We start from the raw sequence: 18,693 nt of genomic DNA on the forward strand, positions 1-18,693 counted from the left end.
GTGTGTGTATATATATATATATATATATATATATATATATATATATATATATATATATAAATAGGATACCTTCTCTCTTTAAGCGACACCAAGCAAACTTCTTGTTTTACTCTTCTTTGCGGTTGTGTAGGAGAATCAGGTTAGCTCTCCTCTTTACTTGGGTTCTTGTATTTATGTGATACCTAGCAAGTGTCTATATAGCTTAAGGGCTATTAATATATCACACACCTAGGATGGAGAATTTCTATGTATATTAGTCTTTGTGCTGCACAAAACATATGGGTTAGGTGTGGACTTGGGAAATTAACGTTGTCACCATGTTAATGAAGAAAAAAAAATTGATTATGGCTAGAAATCATCTAACGTTTTCATGAAAGAGTTGTCCTTGAAATTACTTTAGTAGCTAGAAATCGTCTGACGTTTTCAGGAAAGAGTTGTGCTTGACATTACTTTAGTAGCTAATAGGATAATAGGCATCACTCCATAAAACCTAACCTAACAATATATTAAAGGAAAAAGGACTTCTAGGCATATGTTATGATCTTGTCAATCTCCACTTATCTTTATATTAAGGGAAGGGATGTCCTATAATTGTTATTATATTAGATTAGGAATGATGTATATAGCTACATGTCAAGAAAGGATGTGAATTTTAGATTGATGAGATTTCCCTTTTCGGCCATATTGAAGTTCTTGAATATCTATAATTATACCAATGGAAAAATCTAATTAGGCAGCAATATTTTTTAAGTCCAAAAAGCTGATCAAAGACTGAAAGTGAATTGGATAGTTAAGTGAATAAATGAAATTTTTTGGATATATCAGTATTGTCTAGGATAAAATTGTTTAAGCGTGAAAATGGATTTTTTAAGTAGGAAATTGTGTATTGATGGACCTATTTTTGGTCTTGCTAGGTTCTAATTCTACTGATTTGTTGTGATTCAAGGGAGGTTGGTTTCATATTTTTGCAAATAAGAAGTAAGTGGTACTTACTAATTTTGGGGGTTTTCCTAAAATAGTGCTGATTATTAAATTATTTTATATCAAAGAAATATGTTGATATTCTATATATAAATTGATATTTTATAAATGTTTGATGTGCACATTGACTATTCATTTTATGAAAAACTTGTGGGACAACCTAAATTTTTTTAAACTTGTATGTGTGAATATATCTTTACATTTTTTAGAATTATGAATGGATTATTTTTGTGAGCATCTTGAAATAATATTTTTGAAAACTTATGGCAAGTCGTGATTAAAAACTCAGTATTGTATTTAGTCCTTAGCAAGGAACAATCATACTGCAGCTAGTCCTTAGCAAGGGACGGTCCCAGAAAAGGGGACTGTGCACATTTGATAGCTCATTAGCAAAGGAGTATACTATGGAGGATCCAAAAAGGAAGCTTCTTAGCAAGAGAGTGCACCTTTGGGTTCTAGAGAAGCCATCCTTAAGAAAGGGGATGAAAAGGAGGTTCTAGTCCCAAAAAGGAACAGCACAACCCTGTCAACAAGGCGTAAACGTTGACCACGAGAGAAGCCTAGGAAATTGTTTATATGATGGTATTGATCTATATAATATGATGACTCACAATATAAAGATATTTTTTTATGTGAAATATTTGATGATAAAATATTGATGAGTTACAAGTTATGAATTTGTTATAAGAATTATTTATTTGAAAGGTTTATTCTCACACCTCAATGTTAGTGAATTCCACTTATTGAGTTATCTCATCCCCATTTATCCCCCCTTATTGATATATTAGAGAGATAATTGGAGTAGAGATTCTTGGAAAATAACAGTTACCAATTATTTTGTAGAACTAAGGATATTATTATTATTTTTATGGTATTAAACATTGTTCTGGAGAATTATTTTGAGGATGTTTTATCTTTGGTGGATTAGAGCTCTAACATTTGTGATGAGATTGAATAGATTTTTATTGCTTATGATTTTGGGGCGTTACACAAAAACTCTTGCAATTCCTCAAGAACACTCCAATATAATTAATCAATTACTAAGGTATCAAAAAATGAAAAAAAAAAAAAACGGATTTCTAAGATGTTTACCTCAAGAATATCAAGAATCTTCAAACTTCCTCTCACTTGGGTTTGAGTCAGAAGCAACTAATGAGTCTATGGGTGATTAGAATTTCAAATATAGTGTATATCCTCATTTGGCACCCCCTTCCTTCTTCTCTTGTTTTTTGGAATTGTGTTTCACAAGTTGTTACCCTTATTTGTGTTGGGCTTTGTGAATTCTAGTTATGTTTGATCCGAATTATGACCCGATCCGAAATAATATTGTGCGCAGGATAGTAAAACTATGGTTTTGGAAATTAGGGTTTTATGTTGTTTTTTAGATTGAAAATTGTATTGCTGTATCTTGTATTTTTCCTTGAAAATAGTGAAATTCTTGTAACTCCGTTGACGTAGGCAAATTGCCGAACCATGCAAATATTGTCTTGTATTATTCTTTTTCTTTACGACATATTTTTCTTTATTTTTCCATTTCACAAATTTGGGAATTTCGTAAATATTCCCTTTCAATTTGGTAACCAAATTCATAAGAAATTTTGTAGGTGAGGAATGACCAAAGATAACTTTAGAAAAGTGTTGTATTTTAATACTTGGACCCATATAATTCAATTGATGATTTGTTGTTATGGCCGTCATTAGGAGCAATAGTAGGCGGTAGTTGCTTCTTTTTTCTTTTTTGAGCAAACCAGCAAGCTAGGTACTCATAGAATAAGAGTTATATTGCACAGCTATATAAACAAGTCATTTAATATACAAATATATGACGAAGGATTGTGAAAATTTTCATTTTTGTATTAGGTAATAAGTCACTTGTATTTGGACAGTATTCCATATTTCTCTTTCTCTACCCTCATACTGCCTCATGGCTTCCGTACCAGTTCTGCTCTTACTGCTCCTACTTCCCCTCCATGCAAGCCCTCAATCAAACCAATCCAACTCCAATATGATACTTTTAGGTTCCTCCCTTAGCCCCCAATGAAAACCATACTTCATGGCGCTCACCTTTTGGCTTTTTTGCATTTGGTTTCTATCCTCAAGAAAATGGCTTTGCAATCGGAATATGGCTGGTTAATCAAACTGAGAAGACCATCATCTGGACTGCAAATCGAGATGACTCACCTGTCTCTTCCAATGCTACACTGGACTTAACTATAGTTGGTAACCTGCTGCTTCGAACTGGGAAAGGCAGAGAAAATCCATTGCTAATGTGTCTGAACCTGCAACTTCAGCTGCTATGCTTGATTCTGGCAATTTTGTGCTCTACGGAAATGATTCCCATACTATCTGGGAAAGCTTTGATTTTCCAACTGACACCATATTAGGAGGTCAGAGTCTCTTTGATGGCGATGAATTGGTTTCAAGTGTGTCTATATCAGACCACCCGAGTGGACATTATTTACTTTCTATGCAGATGGATGGAAACCTCGTTGCGTACCCTGTAAATAGCTTAGATAACAGGAATAATGCATATTGGGCCTCTGGTACTTAAAATGAAGGTCCCGGTGTACAACTCAAACTCACTTGTTTAGGCGTTCTATTCCTTCACTGTGGTTTATTGGAAAAGAAACTCATTTTTGGCAAAAAGCTCATATCCAAACAAGAATAAAACTACTACTATCCACCGTTTAACACTTGATGCAGATGGGATCTTCAGATTGTATTTACACCAATTTAAGAGTGACAATAGCTCTAGTATGTTAATTGAGTGGCTCGCTCTGTCTAATCAGTGTGAAGTCGGAGGTTTCTGTGGATTCAACAGTTACTGCTCAAGCAGGGGCAGCAAAGCTGAATGTAAATGTTATCCTGGATTCAATTTGATCAACGACAGCAATAAGTTCCTGGGCTGCCACAAGAAATTCAGTGAAGATGATTGCTTACGAAGTAAAGATCCAGCTGTGCTATACAATGTCACTTCTTTACAGAATTTGTGGTGGAGTGATTTCCCTTATTCAGTTATGCCAACGGATAAGGAAGATTGTGGCACATCTTGCCTAGAAGACTAATTGTGGAGCAGTATTGTATACGGGTGATTATTGCAGCAAATATAAGCTTCCACTTAGATAAGGTAGAATAAATGCAAGCAAATCAACTACAGCTTTTTTCAAGGTGATTAGTAGAAGTACAAATATTTCAGACTGTTAAAATGGCAAAGCAAGATGATTATCTGCATCAAGGAGCAGTTCACTTTGCTAATCAGATCAGCTCACAGCTTCAAGGTGACAAAGGCATTGATCAAACAATTGCTATGGCTCTGATTGAAGCAATGCCTCACTATGATCAAATCCTGTACTCAATGCAATAGATGTTGCCACGTATGCAAGAATGTTGGGAAGCTGATTGGACACGTGTGCATGATCTTGAGTGTGACTGTAACAGTTTTCCCCTGATTTAGGGAGTTAGTTATTCGACAGTTTTCTTTACTTGCTAGTCTCGGTATATATAGGATCAAGGCTGGTATGTATCATTACTTGTATTCTTGTACTCTTGCATCAATAAAGGTTTATTTATATTTAGAGTGAGAGTATAAGAAATTTACACAGACCATCCCCATCAAGACTGGGGAGTCATTATTGGAAGCAAGAGAAGTCCGACTTTGATTCTTTCTATAATTTTGGGCTTAGTTTCATGCTTGTGTCTTGTTTTGGCAACCTCTAGCTTCTTTGTGTACAGGCACAAACCTCACAGGCACACAAAACTGTCAGAAAACCTGAACTTGGGATTAGCTGAAGAGTTTACTCTTCAGTCTTTTTCTTACAACGAGCTTGAGAGTGCTACGGATGGCTTCAAGGAAGAGTTAGGTAGGGGCTCATTTGGAGCAGTTTATAAAGGGGCTATATCTAAGGGTGGCAAAACAATTGCTGTTAAGAGACTTGAGAAAGCCGTGGAAGAAGGGGAGCAGGAATTCCGGGCTTAAATTACTGCAATTGCTTGAACTCATCATAGAAACTTGGTTCGAGTGATTGGTTTTGTATTGAGGGCCCCAGGAAGCTTCTAGTTTATGACTATATGAAGAATGGCTCACTTGCAGATCTTATCTTTAAGGCTGAGAGGCCACTGACTTGGAAAGAGAGAATAAGAATTGCACTAGATGTAGCAAGAGGGCTTCTCTATCTGCATGAAGAGAGTGAAATCCATATCATCCACTGCAACATAAAGCCTCAAAACATATTCATTGATGATAATTGGACTGCAAAGATTTCTGATTTTGGGTTTGCAAAACTTCTATTGCCAAATCAATCAAAAGCCACAATGGGTGCTGAAGGGACAATTGGATATTTAGCGCCTAAATGGGAAAAGAATTCCTTGATATCATTAAAAGCTAATATATACAGCTTTGAAGTTGTGCTTTTGGAGATTGTTTGTTGTAGAAAAAGTACAGAATTAAACGTTTCAACCACAGATGAGATATTGCTTTCCAATTGGGTATATAATTGCTTTTCTGCGGGAGAGTTGGACCAGCTTGTGGAAGATGAAAATGTAGACTACAGGACATTGGAAAGAATGGTGAAGGTGGGCTTGTGGTGTCTTCAAGAAGATCCAGCTTTGCGCCCCTCAATAAAGAATGTAATTTTGATGTTAGAGGGGACCATAGATATTCCAGTCCCCTCATCGCCAGTTCTTTCCATTGTTGTTTCATGATATGTATGGTGTAATCTAGTTGATGCATCCTAGGGACGTATTCAAGATATCTTTGTTTTTGTGACACTGACAATAATTGGTTTACATTACATTATTCATGTAAGATTTACATTATATAGATTTGCATAAAAATATACAATATTATACACATTTGTTTATTCTACAATATATCTTACATGAATAGTACAATGTAAACTAATAATTTTCCTTCGTAACCCTATGTGGTTTTTTTTTTATTTTTTTTTATTTTTTTATGTATGGAGCCATTTTTTCTTTGAACAAAATAGTCAAGTTGACATATCTATCAACATTGTTGTAACTAATAGGGGGATGTGACCTGTTAATTGGCTCCTTTATCTTTTTGTATTCTACGTACTTCGATATCTTTCTTCAGGAAAAACAAAAAACGAAAAACAAAACAAAACAAAAGTGAAGTTTGACTTAGGATTTCTTTTAACAAAGTCAATGCTGTATTTTACCAGGGATGGTAAAATTCTGTTAGGAACAGAGCAAGGACAGAAACAACTCATTCTTACTAGTGCAACAGGCCCTGTTTCACACGCTGCCATGCTTGATACTGGAAATTTGTTTTCTATGAGAAGGATTCCAAGATCATTTGGCAGAGTTTTGATTACCCTCCCGATACCATTTTAGGAGGTCAGACTCCATTCACTGGAGGGCAACTGTTCACTAGTTTAACTCAAAGTGATCACTCAACCGGACATTTTCATCTCAAGATGCAGCCTGATGGAAACCTTGTTTTATACCCAGTAACCTGTGAAGACACTCCAGCAGATGCCTATTGGTACACTAGTACTTTTGGGAATGGTTTCAAGTTTAACCTTTTATCTTAATGATGTAGGCCGTTTAATGATCATGAATGACACCAGTCTAGAATCCTTCCATACCATTTATCCAAATTCAGATTCATATTCATCTAGCATCAACTTCAACAACAACAATGACAATACCATTCATCGTGCAACCAGGCCGGCCTTAGACATTTTGGAGCCTAAGGCGGGAACTAAAAATGAGACATTTTTTAATACTTATATATTAATTAAATTAATGTTTATTTAATATTTTTATATTATAATATATTTCATTTGAAATCTATTTTTCTTGCCTTTTGATCCTTTTTGAGACTCAATTAATTTTTCTTCTTTTTTTCTTTTTTTAAGTTTTTCATATTCAGATGCATATTTTCTAGTAGACATTTCTAATCAAACAATATATTTATAAAGACTAAAATAAAAAATAATTTTCAAGTGTAGAGCAAATGAGAAATAGAACCTGATTTATATAGAAAGTATTGTTGTAGTTTTACCGAACAATAACAATTTTTTAGCAATCTCAACCTGCATAAATAAAAACTTATTTAATATATTATCACTAACTAAAAAATATATATATATATATATATATATATATATATAAACACAAGATTAAAATAAAAAAAAATAAAAAAAACACAAGCATAACAAAAATTTAAGCACAACTGTATCACTAGGCTTATTAATTTATAATACCCACCCACAAAAAAACACAAAACAAATCCTATCTATAACAAAAAAAAAAGAAAAAAAAAAAGAAAGGCTGAATCATTACAACTGCGGCAGAATCATTAAATAAAAAGGGCTGAATCCTTTCTCAAAAAGAAAACGAAAAAAAGGGCTGAATCATTAAAACAAAAAACAAAACTTGAAGGCCCGAACTGGACCCCAAAACCAAATATTTATAATTAGTAACTTATACCTGAACCTAGAGATCAAAACAGAAGATGAGGTGAACGGCTGAAGATTAGAAGATGAAGTGAACGGGCAGAACGGCTGTACTGATGAGGGAGGCGGAGAGCAGATTCAAAGAAAGAAATAAAGAATGAGAGAGGCGGCGAGTTGGCTGTATTGTCACTGATGAGGGAGGCGACGAATCTGCTCTGTTGCTTGAAGATGAAGTTGCTTGAGTGATTCAAGTGATTCACAGTGGAGTGGAGAGAATTAGAGAGAATGAGAGACAGAGAAAGGCAGAGAGCAGAGAGAAACTGAGAAGGTAAAATTTTTAGGGTTTGAATTGTTTTATTTTTTTTGATTTGTGATTGTTTGATGGTTAATCTCTTAGACTGAATTTGTAGTTTATCTGAATGATTTTGGTTTGTCCAGAGGATAACAATGTTTAACCGGATTTATCAAAATTTTTGTTTTTTTTTTGGTTAAAAAGATGTACCAGATTTTGTAATTAATCTGATACTAATTTTTTTTTTTTTTGGTTTAAATTTGATACTATTTTTTTTTTTAATCTGATACTAATTTTTTTTTTCCTACTACCTCTTATTTTCAAAAATTTGGGGGCCTCCCTTCCCTTGGGGCCTTAGGCAATTGCCTAACTCGCCTAAGGGAAGGGCTGGCCCTGCGTGCAACTCTTGATGTTGATAGAGTTTTTCGATTGTATTCTCACACCTACCATGAGAATGGTAACTACCATGTATCTCGTTTATGGTCAGCATTAAGCAGTTCATGTATGGCAAACGGTTTTTGTGGCTTCAATAGCTTTTGTACGCATGATAACAACCAAAGCGACTGTCGTTGCCTTCCTGGGCATGATTTTGCAGACCCTAATCAAATATGAAGTGCATTTTTGGGCATAGGGCTATCAGAGAAACTTCTCAGAAGCGGGTGTAGAGGTGGGAAAGAAAATGTAGCCTCTTATAACATCAGCACTATGAAGCATATGACTTGGGGAGACACTCCTTATTTTGCTGCGCCAATGTCAAGGGAAGAATGCAGTTGATCATGTTTGGAAGACTGCAATTGTGGGGCGGCACTGTTCAGCAGTAATTATTGCCAGAAACAAAAGCTTCCAGTGAGATATGTTAGAAAAGACAAAGGAGGGTACACGACGTTCTTGAAGATTGGGCATAAGGGATTCTTGAAGGGGGGTCTTGATCCAAAGAAGCCACCCGCTAAGATCACAAGGAAAATAGCAATGGTACACCAAAGAAGCTCATATCCGAACAAGAATGGAACTACTACTATCCATCGTTTAACACTTGATGAAGATGGGATCTTCAGATTGTATTCACACCAATTTAAGAGTGACAATAGCTCAGTGTGAAGTCGGAGGTTTCTGTGGATTCAACAGTTACTGCTCAAGCAGGGGCAGCAAAGCTGAATGTAAATGTTATCCTGGATTCAATTTCATCAACGACAAGTTCCTGGGCTGCCACGAGAAATTCAATGAAGATGATTGCATACGCACTACGCAGTAAAGATCCAGCTGTACTATAAAATGTCACTTCTTTACAGAATTTGTGGTAGAGTGATTTCCCTTATTCAGTTATGCCAATGGATAAGGAAGATTGTGGCACATCTTGCCTGGAAGACTGTAATTGTGGAGCAGTATTGTATACGGGTGATTATTGCAGCAAATATAAGCTTCCGCTTAGATATGGTAGAATAGATGCAAGCAAATCAACTACAGCTTTCTTCAAGGTGATTAGTAGAAGTACAAATATTTCAGACCATCCCCATCAAGACTGGGGAGTCATTATTGGAAGCAAGAGAAGTCCGATTTTGATTCTTTCTATAATTTTGGGCTCAGTTTCATGCTTGTGTCTTGTTTTGGCAACCTCTAGCTTCTTTGTGTACAGGCACAAACTTCATAGTTACACAAAACTGTCAGAAAACGTGAACTTGGGATTAGCTAAAGAGTTTACTCTTCAGTCTTTTTCTTACAACGAGCTTGAGAGTGCTACGGATGGCTTCAAGGAAGAGTTAGGTAGGGGCTCATTTGGAGCAGTTTATGTAAAAATCTGAGAGAAATCTAAATAGAATTGAGAGGATTTCATTGATTGAAAGAGAAATTACAGGAATGGAATGAATAAATCAAATACATAGACTACCCTATTTATATACACAGTAAACGTATAACTAACTTCTAAAAAGGCACCAAAAGCAGTTATTTGAAAACTCTAGAAACTGTACATGTGTCAATCTTGAGCAACAAACTCCTAGATTCATGGAACTAACTTCTTCAATGCTCTTGGATGAAGAACTCATGATGTGGCATTGCTTCAATTAATTCCAGAACTTCTGTGCCAATCAAGGCGTGCTCTGATGCAAGCTTCGTGGCCTGATCAATGCACTTCTCATCAGCAAGTGCTGCACTGCCTGCTACCCTCGTGGCTTGGCTAGTGCTTCTTGCAGCAACAACTGCTGCACTGCCTACTACTCTTGTGGCTTGGTTAGTGCATCTCCTATCAGTAGCTGCTGCATCACCTGCTACCTCTGTGGCTTGGTTTATGCAACTCTGCTCTGGAATGTTGCTTGCAGTTTTAACAGTTTATAAAGGGGATATATCTAAGGGTGGCAAAACAATTGCTGTTAAGAGACTTGAGAAAGCCGTGGAAGAAGGGGAGCAGGAATTTCGGGCTGAAATTACTGCAATTGGTCGAACTCATCATAGAAACTTGGTTCAAGTGATTGGTTTTTGTATTGAGGGCCCCAGGAAGCTTCTAGTTTATGACTATATGAAGAATGGCTCACTTGCAGATCTTATCTTTAAGGCTGAGAGACCATTGACTTGGAAAGAAAGAATAAGAATTGCACTAGATGTAGCAAGAGGGCTTCTCTATCTGCATGAAGAGAGTGAAATCCATATCATCCACTGCAATATAAAGCCCCAAAACATATTCATTGATGGTAATTGGACTGCAAAGATTTCTGATTTTGGGTTTGCAAAACTTCTATTGCCAAATCAATCAAAAGCCACAATGGGTGTAGAAGGGACAATTGGATATTTAGCGCCTGAATGGGAAAAGAATTCCTTAATATCATTAAAAGCTGATATGTACAGCTTTGGAGTTGTGCTTTTGGAGATTGTTTGTTGTAGAAAAAGTATAGAAGTAAACGTTTCAACCGCAGATGAGATATTGCTTTCCAATTGGGTATATAATTGATTTTCTGCGGGAGAGTTGGACCAGCTTGTGGAAGATGAAAATGTAGACTACAGGAAATTGGAAAGAATGGTGAAGGTGGGCTTGTGGTGTATTCAAGAAGATCCAGCTTTGCGCCCCTCAATAAAGAATGTAATCTTGATGTTGGAGGGGACCATAGATATTCCAGTCCGCTCATCGCCAGTTCTTTCCATTGTTGTTTCACGATATGTATGGTGTAATCTAGTTGATGTATCCGAGGGACGTATTCAAGATATCTTTGTTTTTGTGACACTGACAATAATTGGTTTACATTACATTATTCATGTAAGATTTACATTATATAGATTTGCATAAAAATATACAATATTATACACATTTGTTTATTCTACAATATATATCTTACATGAATAGTACAATGTAAACTAATAATTTTCCTTCGTAATTCTATGTGGTTTTTTTTAAATTTTAATTTAAATTTTTTTTTAATGTATGGAGCCATTTTATCTTGAACAAAACAGTCAAGTTGACGTATCTATCAACATTGTTGTAACTAATAGGGGGGATGTGACCTGTTAATTGGCTCCTTTATCTTTTTGTATTCTACGTACTTCTATATCTTTCTTTAGGGAAAAAAAAAAAAAAAAACAAAAGTGAAGTGAAGTGAAGTGATAAAATAAATTGTCTTTCATGTGTGACTGTTTCATTCTAAAGGAAGACTTCAATCCAAGCTAGCATAGAAATTTTTTACAGCATCCATTCTAAAGGAAGACTTCACGACTTTTTTGTGTCTCTCTATTTAAGTCTCACCAACTAGTTAAAAGACAAAAATACTAGTATAATGTTTCTTTCAGTCCCTCCCATGGCTTCCACATTTATCATTTTCATTGTCCTGTCCATAACCTTTGCAGGTGGAAGAGCTCAACCAAAGCAATCTAGCCTAATAAACTTGGGCACTTCACTTACCTACCCTACTTCATGGCTTTCTCCTTCGAGCCAATTTGCATTTGGATTCTATCAGCAAGGCAGAGGCTTTGCGGTTGGAATTTGGTTCGTCGGTAAAGACAACACAACAATTATGTGGACAGCAAATCGTGACGATCCACCGGTCACCTCGAAGTCAATGCTGGATTTTACCAGGGATGGTAAAATTTTGTTAAGAACAGAGCAAGGACAGAAACAACTCATTTTTACTAGTACAATAGACCCTGTTTCATACGCTGCCATGCTTGATACTGGAAATTTTGTTCTCTATGACAAGGATTCCAAGATCATCTGGCAGAGTTTTGATTATCCTACCGATACCATTTTAGGAGGTCAGACTCTATTCACTGGAGGGCAACTGTTCTCTAGTTTAACTCAAAGTGATCACTCAACCGGATAGTTGCATCTCAAGATGCAGCCTGATGGAAACCTTGTTTTATACCCAGTAACCAGTGAAGACACTCCAGCAGATGCCTATTGGTACACCAGTACTTTTAGGAATGGTTTCTGTTAGAAATCAACACTAACTCTCTTGTCTCTAGAAATTTCTAGAGTTCCACTCAATTTGCTTCTCTCCGAAATTCTCTAGAAACTTCTAGAACTTCTCACACAATATCTCTCTCTAAAAACTTCTCTCTAATTCCGGAAATTTCTCTCTTGTTCTCTTTCCTGAATTCTCTCCAAGGTAGTTCTCATATTTTCTCTAGAAGCTTCCTTGCATTAGAGAATTATAGTCACATATTTATAGAATAGTCTAGAAGGTTGGAGAATGGCATTAATCTAATGCCACTAAAAAGAAGATGCTAGAAGCTTCAAGTTGGTTCCCTAACCAACATACACCTAGTATAAATAGATGTAGAGGTGTGTGAAGTAAAGTGTAAGGTGAAGAAGTGGAGTGTGAGACTCCCAAGGAAGGTGAAGTAGTAGTGTGAGAGACTCCTAGAGGTGTGAAGTGAGTGAGGGTCATAAAGCACCAAGTGAGAGGTGTGAAATTGTAAGGTCAAGTGTGAGGTGAAGTAAATAGATGTCTAGAGAGTTGGTGTGTGTCTTGTAAAAACATTAGTACTTGTAAAGTGTTGTAATTCAAAGTGTCAAGTTCTTAATAAAAGCTCTCTTGTTCAGCAATCTAGTGTCAGAGCTTCCGCTAACTCAACAGTTTCAAGTTTAACCTTTATCTTAATGATGCAGGCCGTTTAATGATCATGAATGACACCAGTCTAGAATCCTTCCATACCATTTATCCAGATTCAGATTCATAATCATGCGGCATCAACTTCAACAACAACAATGACAATACCATTTATCATGCAACTCTTGATGTTGATGGATTTTTTCGATTGTATTCTCACACCTACCATGAGAATGGCAACTACCATGTATCTCGTTTGTGGTCAGCATTAAGCAGTCCATGCATGACAAACGGTTTTTGTGGCTTCAATAGCTTTTGTACGCAAGAAAACAACCAAAGCGACTGTCGTTGCCTTCCTGGGCATGATTTTGTAGACCCTAATCAAAGGTCTCTCGGCTGTCAGAGAAACTTCTCAGAAGCAGGGTGTAGAGGTGGGAAAGAAAATGTAGCCTCTTATAACATCAGCACTATGAAGCATATGAATTGGGGAGACACTCCTTATTTTGCTGCATCAACGTCAAGGGAAGAATGCAGTTGGTCATGTTTGGAAGACTGCAATTGTGGGGCGGCACTCTTCAGCAGTAATTATTGCCAGAAACAAAAGCTTCCAGTGAGATATGTTAGAAGAGACAAAGGAGGGTACACCGTGTTCTTGAAGATTGGGCGTAAGGGATTCTTGAAGGGGGGTCTTGATCCAAAGAAGCCACCCGCTAAGATCACAAGGAAAATAGCAATTGTACAAATTGTTCTTGTAACTTTAGGTTTTACTGTTTTGTCATGTGTTGCTCTTGCAATCTTTGGCCGTTTTGTTTTCAAAATTCGAGTTTTAACTTACAGAAGGCTGTTAAAGAATGGAAATTTGGGCTTGCCCGAGGAGGTAACTGAAGAAATTCTTGATATTATGAATCTCAGACAGAAAAAAGATCAGTGAAGAAAACGAGAGAGAGTGAGAAAGGGAGAAAAATTCTATGAATGAGAAAAATATCTTTCTTAACCTTACAACTGAACAACAGTGCACTATTTATACATTCACTCTACCACTCTAAACTGAACAATAATTAGATCCAAACTATGCGGATCAAGCCCGTAAATCACGGAAACAGACACAGCTAAATAACAAACTTTCGCGCCAACACTAACTAAAACTTGAATTGAGTGAACGACATCGTTTTGCATCGCGTCCTGTACTTTGGCTCTGTGTTATTCAAAACGGTGCGTTGCGTTAAATGAAACGTTGCGTTTCACAACACTAATCTAGCTTCACCGTTTTGTTTGTCCTGTGCTATCGTTTTGATCATCCCTGAACTCCAGCTTCTTCAAATGGTTTTAAGGAGTTGGGTAAAGGTTCTTTTGGAGCGGTTTACAAAGGTGCTCTAAACAAAGGTAAAAAACTTGTTGCAGTGAAAAGACTAGAGAAATTAGTTGAAGAAGGTGAAAGAGAGTTCCGCGCAGAGATGCGAGCAATTGGAAGAATCCATCACAGAAACTTGGTTTGATTGCTGGGTTTTTGTGCTGAGGAGTCTAAAAAGGCTTCTAGTTTATGAATATATGAGCAATGGCTCCCTTGCTGATCTTCTAGCCATATGGCGTCCAGATTGACATGAGAGATTAAGAATCGCATTTTGATGGATGAATGTTGGACTGCTAAAATCTCTGACTTTGGGCTAGTGAAGTTCTTAATGCCAGATCAAACAAGGACCTTCACAGGGGCAAGAGGGACAAGAGGGTATGTGGCACCAGAATGGCATAAGAACATTCCTATATCGGTGAAGGCAGATGTTTACAGTTATGGATAGTGCTTTAGAAATTGTATGTTGCAGAAAGAATATAGATGTTAAGGCTTCCACAGCAGAGGAGATTGTCCTTTCTTCTTGGGTCTATAAGTGCTTTGTTGCTAGACAGTTAAATAAGCTTGTGATTGGTCATTGGTGAAGAAGTAGATAAGATGAGCTTGGAGAAAATGGTTAAGGTGGGACTATGGTGCATTCAAGAAGATGAATTTTACATTTCTCATTTGTACAAATAGGTGACAACACACGATGCATGAGCATGTTGTAGTTTCATTTCTAAATAAGTTTAGCAAGTTTGAAATATATTATATAAGTTTGTGTTTTCATGTAGTTAATGTTTGGGGAATTACTTGTAACAAGATGTAAATATTGTGCATCATGGATGCTTGTCTATGACAAGTTCAAATAGAAGCTCCCCATAAGATGACAGATCTCACAGTCTCGTTTTGTAACATATGTTGCTCTACAATGCAAGGTAAATACCGAAATGCTTGGCTCTTGTTGTTAGCAATAGCAGACAGCCACAATATCTTATACAAGTTCCATGTCAACTGTAACTCAAAAAATAATAAAGAAAAACCATAGTTTTATGATTTGTATTCACTCCTACTAGTACCCAAATTAAATTCAATGAGGAAGGCTTAATTTCTGTATACATATAAAAAGGGTCTTGATTTTGCTGAGGATGTGCTCATAGACAAGGCTGTTTCCTTTATTATTCCCCTTCAACTGCTTGATATTGAGAAGTTAGTAAAAATCCCACTTGGCGGGAAAGTCAATACTTTTCTTTCAAATATTACAATTTATTATGTTGATATTGCTTCTTCATATGTTGATTCTGGAAAGACAGGTATTGTTTTAGGGCTTCGGGTGTCACAACAAATTTGAGCATGAGATTGCAGAATTTTCAAATTACTTGATTGGTTCTGGTTGCAATTACAGATGATGGGGCTGCATCTGTTCAGGTATAAAGCCAGGTTTTTTATTTAACTTCTGCTGTAATTGCAGTAAATGATAGATAAATTGCCAAATTATGGTAGATATGGTATTTCTTGTACTGGTTTGCCTTTGCCATAGCCTCATAGTACTTGCAGTCTGTTTTATCCAAGCTTGAAACACGGGCTTTTGCCCAAAGCCTTGTAACTCAGCTAACACTTCCTAGTGTTTCAAACGGAGACATCTAGATTTCAGCAATTTATCTACAATTTAATGCAAATTGCTTGAAGGAACCTCGAGATAAACAAGTCATAGAAATAGAGATCCCATCCCACTTCAATCATACTAACTTCAAAACAGATCAGTCAATTGGTAATGCACTTTGTCTTTTAATTGTATATTTTTATTATTCTTACTGTCTGAGTCTGCATTCCATGGTCTGATGTGTCTTATTAATTGAAAACATTAAATACTTATGCACTTAATTCTTTTACTTTTACTCCAGTGAATTGGATGCTTTTGAAGGAAAAATAGCATCTGCAGTTGAAGATGCTTTTCCAAGAAAATCAGGGAAGGGATAATAAAGCTTGACTCCTTATTGCAATCATTTTCTAATCAAGTCCCAGTATACGGCATTGCTGTTTTAAATGTAACTTTTGTGGACAATCCTGTGTTGTGTTATTCTTCAATTGAATTTGAGATTAATGGTCTAGTCACAGGCGCAACAAAGGATGCAATAGTAGTTTCAGACTATAACTAGGGGTTCTGCTTCCTGCAGCAGTCCAGCTAAGAAGATTCAGATCTCATTACAAGAAACTGTTTTTAATTCTGTATCATAATTTACTTTGATGTAAGTTCTTTCACTATCAATTCTTTTTCTTTCTTTTTTTCCTACTTTATTGTTCTAAGTGTATCTGAAAGGATCTCTTACTTTTGTTTTTGTAGTAGTGCCAATATCGTATTTTGAAAATATCAAGTTGTATTTTTTTGCATTTTCAACATTGGACATATTACTTAGACTGGCTTCTGGTTTTTTTCAGTAATTAGTTGCGAACCCGCGCGTTGCGCGTGATAATTATTTTTATGGTGGTTTTATTAAATTTTTTTTACAATTTAAACTAACTAATAATGAATAATGTATTTTGTAATTATATTTTTATTTATTATAGGAACAATCATAAATGTAATATATGAACAATCCAAAACACCAAAAAAACGTTTTGATAATCTATTAAGGTTATTTTCGTTGTAGAAATTATAATTTCGGCCACCCAAAACATATTATCAAATAAACAATTATTAGCAAAATCTAAGAATTAAATTTCTATACATGTATTGTTATAAAATAATAATAATTAAAATAAAATTGCAAAAGTTAAAATTTGTCACCTATCCGATTATTTTTGTTTGGCTAACCTTTGTTTTTCTTTAAATGAATGACATTATAGAGTACTTCTAATACAACTATTAAGAGTACTTTATCCACCACAAAGGATTAGAAAATAAACAAAAATTAGTAAAGTCTCATAGTTTAACATATAAATTAAGCACTATAAAAAATCATGATATGTAACAAAATAAATACTAAATTATCCAAATCATACTATGTCATAGAATAATATTATATTTTTATATACTATATTTAATTATTTAGAACTCAATAGGATAACATTTAACAATAAAAGAGAATAAAAAAAAATAAAAAAAACAACAACAACAACAATTTAAAAAACAAAACTAAATCGCATTAACCTAAAATAGAGTTTTAAAGAATATAAAAAATTATCAACCTAAAGTAGAGATGCAAGAAAAATAAAAAATAAAAATTCACCAAAAAATTTAGAGAGAGAGAGAGAGAGGGGGGGGGGGGAGGGAAAGAGAGGGAACCATTTTTTTTTTTTTTTTGTGAGGGAAAACTATACATAGAATAAAAGAGATAGTGACAAATTTATAACAAGAGGGTGTGAATAAGAAGAGACAAAAATAAAGGAAGATGAAGGGAAAGAGGAAGAATGATATTAATGTAGAGGGTAGTGGGGAGATGAAAAAGTAAGAAAGGGAGAAAGATTGAAGAAGTAGTGGGGAGATGAAATAGTAAGGAAGAGAGAAAGGTTTGAAAAAGTATAAATATTAAAAAAATAAATGTTAAAAAAATTTATAGAAAAATTGGAAAAAAAAAACCCTAAAGCTTGAAAGGCTTCAACGTTGTTGTTGTTGTTGTTGTTGTTGTTGTTGTTTTTTTTTTTTTTTTTTTTTTTTTTTTTTTTTTTTTTTTTTTTTTTTTAAGCTGAAAAGGCTAACACAAACCCTAAAGCTGAACTGAAAAGGTTTTGGGTTGGGCTTGATAGTAGAACTAAGTAAATAAGAGGTAAGCTGGATTAATTATTCAGATTTATTATAGGATGATAGTGGGAGTAAATAGCTTTGGGTTGGGCTTGATAGTGGAACTAAGTAAATAAGAGGTGGGGCTGGATTAATTATTCAGATTTATTACAGGATGATAATAGAAGTAAATAAATAAGTAGTGGGCTGGATTTATTATAGGGTGATAGTGGGAGTAAATAAATAAGTAGTAGATTGCATTTATAGGGTTGAAAATTGTAAAAACTATTTAAAAATTGTAGGACAAATTTTTTTTTTTTTTTTAAAAGACGTGGCAGCTGATGTGGTGCAATGTGAGAGTAACAGCATTAAACGCTACGTTTCAGCTTTTAGTATTATAGGGTGATAATGGAAGTACATAAATAAGTAGTGGGCTGCATTTATAGAGCTGAAAATTTTAAAAACCATTTTAAAATTGTAGGAAAAATTATATTTTAAAAAAAATGACATGGTAGCTGATGTTGCGCAACATGAGAGCAGCAGCAGCATTAAACGCTACGCTTCAGCTTTTAGTAATAATATATATATATATATATATATATATATATATATATATATATATATATATATATATATATATAGAGTCTAGCCTAGACTCTGTCCAGATAACCGGAAAATCTAGCAAAGAGTTGAAAGAATTAGCCCAGCAGCTAATAGCTCACTCACAACAGCTAGAATCAGAAGAACAAGTCTCTCCCACTGCTTCTGAGGGATCAGTCAACCACGATCCACTGGATCCGTTCCAAGATTCCCAAGACCCTTACAGCGGGTATAACTTGGACAACGATTAGAGAATATCCTGACAAAGCAACCCAGGATAAAAACCCCAGTCCGGTTACTATTCAAAATCAACACCAGCC

The 18,693-nt window shown here is 35.3% G+C and overlaps 3 pseudogenes; all 3 read left to right on the top strand.

The window, feature by feature from the left end:
- The first annotated feature begins 2,905 nt into the window (after positions 1–2,905).
- On the top strand, positions 2,906–5,682 carry LOC142638467 (G-type lectin S-receptor-like serine/threonine-protein kinase LECRK1; annotated as a pseudogene).
- A 465-nt stretch (positions 5,683–6,147) lies between these two features.
- On the top strand, positions 6,148–10,969 carry LOC142639386 (G-type lectin S-receptor-like serine/threonine-protein kinase LECRK1; annotated as a pseudogene).
- A 505-nt stretch (positions 10,970–11,474) lies between these two features.
- Positions 11,475–14,751, top strand: LOC142639387 (G-type lectin S-receptor-like serine/threonine-protein kinase LECRK1; annotated as a pseudogene).
- Positions 14,752–18,693: the final 3,942 nt, after the last annotated feature.

Source organism: Castanea sativa, chromosome 6, assembly GCF_040712315.1.
Source record: "Castanea sativa cultivar Marrone di Chiusa Pesio chromosome 6, ASM4071231v1".
NCBI classification, from domain to species: domain Eukaryota; kingdom Viridiplantae; phylum Streptophyta; class Magnoliopsida; order Fagales; family Fagaceae; genus Castanea; species Castanea sativa.